Genomic DNA, 9441 nt, shown 5'->3' on the forward strand with positions numbered 1-9441 from the left:
TGGTCCCTCCTCCTTTCCCCCACCTCAGTTAATTGGCTCTCGGGTATTTCCAGAACTGAAGAACCAAGAGATGATTGGTTTGTGAGAGTATTTGTTGCGAGGGACTTCACCTGCTTGTCACTTTAGATTGACGGGTTGGCAGACCTTAAAAGGCCAAGTGCTAGCAAAGCATCAGTCATTGCAGGTTGGTGGAGTGGGTGTGGTGGGAGAAAGAGGCATCCAAGAGGAGGAGGAGCAAGAAGGGAATCTGTTTTTTGAAAGATTGGTAATGGTCTTGACAGTTTTTTCTTAATTCAGTTAGGGCATTCAAGGAAAATTCTACATTGCCTTACAAAATGAAAAAAGGAAAATATGATTTGAAAGCTGACTTGCTTCAGCAGGGACCATTTTCTATAGACACCATCCTCGAGTCAGCAAGATTCGTTTGATATTGCAATTAACAGAAAACATCCTCAAGCAGGAACATCAATTTTGCATGTACAAAATTAAGAAATAATAACCACTTCTTTAAAGTTCAATTTTACAAGGAAATCCATTTATCTTCAGTAATTATCCAGTAATTAGAGACATAGATGTGCTGCATTTTGTTTCCCACTTCAGTTCTTTGGGAGTTTGTTATTTACTGGAAGAGATAATAATTTCAAACCTCTAAGTTCAATTTCCTGATGCAATCTAGCTTGTGCAGCTGGTAGCTGTAAGACTTTTTACCAATGCCTCCTTCCTTCAGCCCGGCTCTAGGAAAACAGATACAGCAGGATCTTTTGTATAATGCCAGCTTTTTACAAACCTTGTATCAGTCCTGAAAGACAAAGCGAAGCAGCACAACTATGTAATCAGGCAGTTTTTAGGGAAAAGTTTTCTTATCAATCAATAAAATCAAAATCTCTCTATATATTACAAAAATGTAGATACAGATTATTTTCTATATATTTTTTTCACACGGTGGGCCGATTCCCATTTCAAAAATGTGAGCATTATAACCGAGATGGAGGATTTTTATCTTTTTGTAAACATTTTGCTAAACTTTCAGTTGCCTTCTTCAGATTTCTAATTCAATATTTGTACGATTGTAAATGTTCAATAATCTTTTTGATGGTTTATTTATAAGATGTTTATGATCTAGAAAAGCAGCTTTCGATGATACTATTTCCTTTAGTCATCAATTAGCACTTGCAAAGAAAAAGACAATTGAAGCTCAGTCAATCACCGCAAATTTATAAATGGAAGTCAAGTTGCTGAAGCTAAAACTTAAAGTATTTAAAAAGTTTACATTAAAACTCTCTTACTGCAGAAGGCATCCGAGGTGCTATTAACTAAATGCTCATTTGAGGTAAGCCTATTTTGTTCTCTGGGACTTTCTTTCAGCCTGTAGCTATCTAAAGTATAGATTGCAGAAATGTATTAATTTATGTTATGACATTTGAACATTACCATTTGTAGGAAAAGATACTACTTGAAAAGTGTGTCCCAACATGAAAATAATATGCTTTTTAAAGATGTTAAACAAGGCCTGTATTGATATATTTAATACTATAGACTTTGCTAATATCATAACAATTTTGTATCAAAATATTTTGGAAAGATCTTTAAGATCAAATTTAATGAAAGGTTTATGAATTGTAAAAATAAAAAACATGGTCAAAAACTTCAGAGTTCCAGGAAAAAGGGATATTTATCCTTGAGAATCTTAAGAAAAGGAATTATTTGGCAAAATTATACATAAGCAAATAATTTAAAATACAGGTAAATAAAATGAGATACTGGGGGGAGTTACGCAGTGAAATGTATGATCTCTGCAGAACTGATATCAGTACAATAAACTATATTATCAACATAAATTTAATAAAGCATTTTTTAGGAAAAAGAATGAGAACTGAGCATAACAAATATTTATGCACATCGGATGAGTAAAGGTCAGCCAGAGAAAGGTGATTCATGTTCTTCTCCAAAATGTAGCAGAAAGTTTGTTTCATACTTTATTGTTAAATAAGAAATATGATAATTATGTTATTTGTCAAAAATATTTCAAATCACTGCTCTATTTGCTTTTTTAAAATGGCAATACTAATTTTGTGAGCTCATTATTTAATAGTTATTAGTGCTGATTCTCATCATGTTCTCTAGATATGAGAGATAAGGGGAGAAGAGTTTTATGGATATTTACTAACAAATCCCACTAAATTCAAAAGTCCTTTGTTACAGGATAAACTGCCTTATATTTTGATGACTTCTAGAGCCTTTTAATTTGGTATACCCCAAAGTCTGGCTGTGGAAATGAAACTGCTTTATTACTGCATGCCATGCTGCCATTATACAAATGAGTTAAATTATGTATTTTGAAGCAAAAAGTGTTAATATCAGGCAAATTTATATATTTATTTAAATTTATATACTATAGCTGCCCACCCCACTACAGGTACATATAGTTCAAGATCACATTATTGCTGTTTCCTCTTCCAAATTTAAAGCCACAATTATTTTTTTCTCAATCCCACCTCCCCTGTATGCTTTCAACATATAGGTTGAATTAATAAAAAGAGTGCATATAACCATTTTTCACCCCTTTGTCTACCTCTGCATTTTGAATGAAATACAGAAGTGGTTTACCATTGCTTTGTCCCAGGTGGTATAAAAGAATCCCCATGCCATTGCCATTGAAGGGATTATCTAACATTGTCCTATGATGCTGCTGCTATCCAATATACACAGTCCTCAAATTATGATTCAATGGAGCTCAGAATTTCCATCCTAGGTTATGATGGTCATAAATCAAGGGACCCATGTTACCAACCTGATTTTACAACCTTTTTTGCAGTGTTTCTGAAGTGAAGGCCCAGTTATAAAGCAAATGATGCGATCATTAAACACTGTATTTGTTAAGCAAGCCAATGCATTCTTACGGCCATTTTGTTGGCAGAAACCTGCCCCAAAGTCTGGTTTCTTGGAAAATACACTGTAATTGGCCTTAAAGAGAGTTATGTGACAGTGTGGGGGGAAACAGCATCAGAACTCTGGAATTGGGTTGTAAGTAATTTGGGAGGAGCATCAGATCTCTGAATGCAAAGCAACTTTTGTTAAGTGAGCAATATGTCAGCCTAGGCCGAAGCCACCAGAACTAACAGTGGTGAACGCATGTAAGCAGGGTAGAGAAAAGCCAGGAAAAAGAACCAAGGCATGAAGGAAAGAACAAAAGTTTGGCCTGAGCACATAGCAAGCCCTTCCCCACATTTGGCAACCAAGGAGTTGGGCCTGCATGGGAAGCCTCTCCCATCAACACTGAGGGATCAAAAGAGGTCCTGAGACCTGCCCAGACTTTGGGGTCATTTTTGGATCAGGACTTGGCAGCTTCTGTCCCTCTGGCTAATGTCAAGCAACCTAGTTGTGGATGTGGGGTAAGTACGGATGAGTGTGTGTTTTTGTGTGCATGTGTGTAAGACCAAATAGATCTACTTCATAATCAGTCAAAGTCTGCTGTTATTTTTAATTCACTGGGTCTCTGTGTATTTTAAAGAGCCATTTGTGTCTCAGAGTTCAGTTGAAACTGGTTTGAGTGTGCCAATTTTCCAGGGATATGAGGGTGTGAGTGACGATAACCTGAGCGTGAGAGCACACTTGGGTAACATATACCTGTAGTTTCCAGCTTGCTTTCTCTGAGCAGCTGAGATGATGTGACCTTGCTGGAAGTAGAGACTCTGGGTGTTTTTCACTCATCCCCCTCAGGAACAGCCTTTCCACTACCACATGCCTTCTTCCTAGAGTAGACAGAGGGTGATTAGCCCCAAATCACCCAGTTTGTTTCTGTGTATGGTTTGCTGAAGATATAATGGCTACTTCACCCAGCATGCCAAGACAAAGCCAGCCATAAAAAAAGTCAAAGCAATTCTCCAAAAAAAGCTATTTCTCATCCACTTGCATGCCCAGTAAGGAAGTTCAGGGAAGGTTTTGGTGTAGCTGCCATCTTTTCAGGAGGTGGGAGAATGGCAGTTCTGAGTCTATTAACTGTTGGAAATCCCTTAAAATATGGTTTTGTCAGCAGGCTTGGTGATCCTACAGAAATAGGGAACTGCAAATGGCTGTTATATGTAAGATTTTGAATTAACTCTCCAAAGGCTTTGATTATATTTAAGGTTTTTAAATTGTTTTTACTGTGTAGTGGGTTTTGGAAGGCATTAACCAGATCGGGTTAATACAACAAGATTTATTGCAACAGAAAACAGAACTGACTTAACCATTATACTTGCTGCCTCTAGGCGGCGACCAATCAATTCAAACGGTGTTTTCCCATTCAAACTTGAACTTAACTTTTCCCTCCAAAACAGTTAGAGGTACGTTTAAACTAAAATACATTAACTCCTGATATCAATACATAACAGTTTTAATTCATTATAATGGTTTTGTCTGAATATTGTGTTTTGCCCAGTCACATGCATGAGATGGACAGCTTTATAAATGTACTAAATAAATAAATAAAAGATTCCTGCAGTACTCTTTCTCTCTTTTTTCTGGCTTGTCTTAGATCCATACAGGCTTCTCCGTATTGTGCTAGGATTCGTTGCTGTTTTTCTTCCTTTATATCTATGTGTTTTCTTTTAAACAAGGTCTTGGGGACTCTGTTTATGAAGGTAGTCAGAGTGATATCTATATACTATTAAAGCTCTCCAGTTTGTCTCTGTGAAAGTTTTAATTGGGAAAACAGTGCATTATAGGGCAATCATTTTTGTACCAAGATACCTGAAATGGGTTTACTTACAGTCCAAAATCCAGAATCCATGTCTTCTGTGGAATTGAAATTGTGCAAATTTTATAAAGTATTTTATAACATAAAATTATCTTAAGATATTTTAGAACATAATGCAACATGTCACAGAATATTTCCTTTGGTCAACTGCCGATCTTTGACCATGCTGTACAGTTCAACATGCCTATTTTCAAGGCTGAGACATCTCTGAATATCAGCCTGAATTTTTAACAACTTTTCTAGTGTAGACAGTACAATAGAAGCTCTGCTACTGTTGAAGGCATTGAGGAATCCGGTAAGGTGACATCTCTGAAACAATGACCCAATGGCTCTTGGGTTCCCTGGTCTTAATTGAAATGCTGACTAGGACAAGGGAGTTCTAGGTTCAAGTCCAACTTCAGTAGCAATACCTTATGTAACTTTGCTTTAATGGCTATCAATCAAATAACATTGAGTTTTTATTGTAATGCAATGTTGGAGGGGATATTTAAATCTTAGAGAAAACGTGAGATATAAATCTACCAAATAAATAAAATAAAACCCTTATTTATTTATGTTTTCCTAAATTGGATTATCATTTTAATCTATGTTAATACAATATTGGGAGAGTTAAGAGAGAGATTTTATTAGACGGAATAAAATAAAACAAAGGATGATGACTATAAATAAGCCTGCAATTGATGTGGAAGACAGGATATTAATGGAGATTTAATGACACTTTATCACTTACTCAGGTAAAAGTTAACATGCACTTATATATATATTTGCTTTTTTCTGTGATCTTTTAGGAATTGAGAGACAACATAGATGCAGAATAATTATGTAAAATGGATAAAAAGACTGAACATGAAACACGAGTTCATCTGCCTGAAAAATCAGCAGTACACATCATTTCAAATAGGACATTCATGGGAGTAAAAACATAAAATGACTATAAATGTTGAACCATAAAAATCACAAAGCATACCTTTTGCTTAAGAATTCAAATATAGTGGCATAATGGTTTTTTCATAACTGCTCTGTGTTACTGTAAGTAATGTCTATTCTTCAGAAGACATTGACATCTTTCTTGGGCTCTCCTGATAGGAGGACATTCCAGTAAATCTTCTTTAAGCATGTGTCTACCTGTCCTCACCTGAAACTTGAGTCAGCCAGAGGCTGAGGCACCCCAAGTATGGGCTTAGGTAATCTACTAGTAGAGTGTTTTTGTGGTTGCGCACGAGGAGTGCTTGTTTCGGGTTGTGGGTAAGCAAAGATAGCAACAGTTAAGGGGAAGCAAAAACACATGGAAGATAAAGGCCTGGTAGAAGAGCTCCTCCTAGGAACACAGAAAATGGAGCAGCTACTTTCCCCCTCCAAGTTGAATTGTGCTGTCAACTTCTGTTATGTCCAGCTTCCAGTCAGCAAAGTAGGCATTTGTACCACTGAAGCATTATCCGTGGACATTATTGTGTTACTCGCTGAAACCGTCCGATTCTCATAATACATTTTCCTATGTCACTTGTATTTAATTAAATGACTAAAGAACTGAAATCAGAAATAGCCCAAAATGTTAATGTTTATAAATATTGTACAACAAAGGAATATTTAGAAACTAATTTTTATGCATTTCATTTCTCCTTTCTATTTTGTCTGTTTGTGTGTGTTATCTGCATGTACAAGTTTTTAAAATGTAGAAAAAAGGATAATCTTGAATGTTGGGGAGTTTCTGAATGAGCAAGGAATAACTTGCTACTTTTTTGACCTTGATTTATCAAGAACACCTTTTCTCTCTATTATGTTTTCCAAAAGTAGCTGGGTGAAAGCTTGAGCAAGGGATTGGGATAGAAGACCTCTAAGGTCCCTTTTTTCTATTATTTGAATGTCAGTCCAGGCATTCTGTGAAACGTAATACTATTATTTTAGTCTTTTTTGCTCCGTGAAAGAACTTAGAGCTCTGGAGAAATAATAAACACATCAATTCTTTAAGAAGTGAATAATATAATGAAAGGGACCAAAATTGTGCTGATCTTTTTTGGTACAGAATCAGAGCAAATAACTTTTAAACGGGTTAGATGAAGCCTTAAAAAAATCTTGACATCATACATTGTTTTCTTGTCTGACTTCAGTGCCATTTTGTTTGGGAAATATAAAGTATAATTCACAGTCTTCCCTGCCATTGGTGGAACGATGGCTTCTGATGATACATCCCTTCATCATACCGTCCAAGAGGAGAAGACATGTGGCTAATGTAGAAAAAGTGGAAGCTCAAGCGATTCTCCAGGTAGGCTTAGTAAGAGGATCAAAATCAGTAAAGGCAGTAACTGTAGCAAAAGTTCCAGCCAGTCTGGAAGTGCTCAACTTCACTGTTCCAATGACTTTAGTGATAATGCTTCAAGAACGGCTGTCATGGCAGCAACAACAGCATTTGTTCAGAAGAGAACAACTCTGGAACTTCTCTAAACTTCTATTACCACGATTTTCCCTCAGATATGTCTGAAATCTCCACAAGCAAAGAGGGTGGCAGCTTCATTATTTCATTGTTCCAGCAGCCAGAAACTACAGAACGGAACTTACCAGAGAAGAAAAAGGGAAACCATCTCCATGCAAAAGGTAAGAAGGCCACCGGTCACACAGAACACACCTTTCCTGAAAAGGAAGCAGTTGTGCTATAACACTACTTTTGCGAACTAGCCTGACACTTCTAGATTGTAGAAAGTATACTATATTTTTGAGAGTCACACAAATCTAGTTAAATAGTTTAAATAGTTAAACTGCATATGGTTGATTAATATATTAATGTTTTGCTTTGAACACTCTTGGTCAGTAATTCTACCCTCTAGGTAACGGGGGTTGTGTTGATGGGTTCAATTCACCAGTTATTGGTGACGGGAATAGTTCACCATTGTCATGGTCATACAGATGTCAGTGTCACATGGCTTCAATAATTACACTAAGGGACAGGGAATGGGGTCCAGAAAAAGAAAAGGAGTGTGCAAATTTGAGTGGTCACTCTTACATTATTTTGAGTCCATTACTTTCACAGTTTTCTCAGCATTTAGATATGGTGTGTGTGTGTGTGTGTGTGTGTGTATCAATCCATCTGTCTAGGCAGTTTTGTACAGTGCTTAGGGTGCTGGCCTAGCAATCCTGCTTTAGGCACCAATGACTAAGGAGTTCTAGGAGCTGAAGTCCATGCAACCTAAAGTTGTCTAAATACTGTTTTAGCATAGTATGTGAGTATAGCAGTTATAAAAGCTAATATTATGAGAGTTCAGCTATAATTTTTCACAATAGGTCGATCAATAAATAGTTGCATCAGAGATTGACTCAATAAAAATAAGCAAATCCATGTGGTAAATATCTCTTTGAGGATTTGGCTCTGAAGCTTACGTAAAGTTATGAGATTCTTACTTTGCTCAATCTTATATGCCAACTTGATATTTCCTTAATTTAGGAGGTAAAACATTGCCTAAAAAGAAACGTCAGCAGAAGGCCACATTTATGACTGACCATAACATGGCTTCCCATCTATTGTCAGCAAGAGACCATGAGATTAAAGAACTGAAAAATGAAGTTGCTGTTCTGCGGAATAAATTGTAGACATTTACTGTGGAAAATAAAATCTTGAAGCATCTTCAGTCTCAACATTTAAGAGCAATCAGTAAAAATAAAAATGCAGAGATTAACCTGCCTGATCTTTTGGCCACGCAGTCTAATGAAGTGCTGACTCTGAGATCGCTTCTCAGGACATCTCAGGAAGAAGAGCGCAGGGCTTCCAACAAGCTGAGAGAGGTTGAGGCAGAACTCTTAAAAACAAGGGACACCTTGCGGGCGTTGCAGAAATTTTCTGAAGACAATTAACATCATATACCCCAAAATTGGAAGCCAGTGATAAGAGAATCCATGTAACGTGCAAGTTACATTGCTTAGAACAACGTAGCTGGGCTCTGGGAGAGCCCTATAAAGAAATGCTTTAAGCTGACTTGCTTCAGCATGCAGTCGGGACCGTTCCCTACAGGCACCATCCTCAAGTCTCCAAGATTCCTTTGATATTGAAATTAACAGAAAACCTGCTCAAGGAGGAACATCAATTTTGGACATACAAAATTTAGAAACAAGAACAGCTTCCTCAAAGCTCTATTTTACAATGAAATCTATTTGTATTCAGATTCTTAAATTGTTATCCAGCAATTAGAGATATAAATGTGCTGCATTTGGTTTCCCACTTCAGTTCTTATTTGCTGGAAGAGATAATAATTTCAAATGTCATTGGTAGAATTGTGCCTTGTTGCACAGTCAGCCAGATGTCCAGACTGGATTTGAATTTTCATCCACCTATCCAGTCCTTCTCAAGGACATGGCAGATGCGTTATTACTATGCTTCAGCACACAGTCAGCCAGATGTTATACTGGATGTGGCATTTTATCACCTACCAAGACCTTCCGAAGGGCCTGGGGTAGGCAAGTATGTGTGTTTGGTAGTGTTAAAGGTATTGTCACAGGACGGAACCTGTGCCAAGCAAAGCTGCCTTTGGCAATGGACTGAGGGTGATTTTGTCAGTGTCGATGGTATTTAAGTGGTGTCCTAGTTGTTTTGGGATGGCATCCAAGCCACCTATTAATTTTGCTCTGTTTTGCTACAATAATTCTAATTCTGTTTACTGGTCTTTGAACTTTGTTATTTTCTCCAATTCTTTCTCTGCTTTTCTGCTGTCTACAAG

The sequence above is a fragment of the Crotalus tigris genome, unplaced genomic scaffold (genome assembly GCF_016545835.1).
Source record: "Crotalus tigris isolate CLP2741 ecotype Arizona unplaced genomic scaffold, ASM1654583v1 scf7180000017644.4837335, whole genome shotgun sequence".
Classification (NCBI taxonomy): Eukaryota; Metazoa; Chordata; class Lepidosauria; order Squamata; family Viperidae; genus Crotalus; species Crotalus tigris.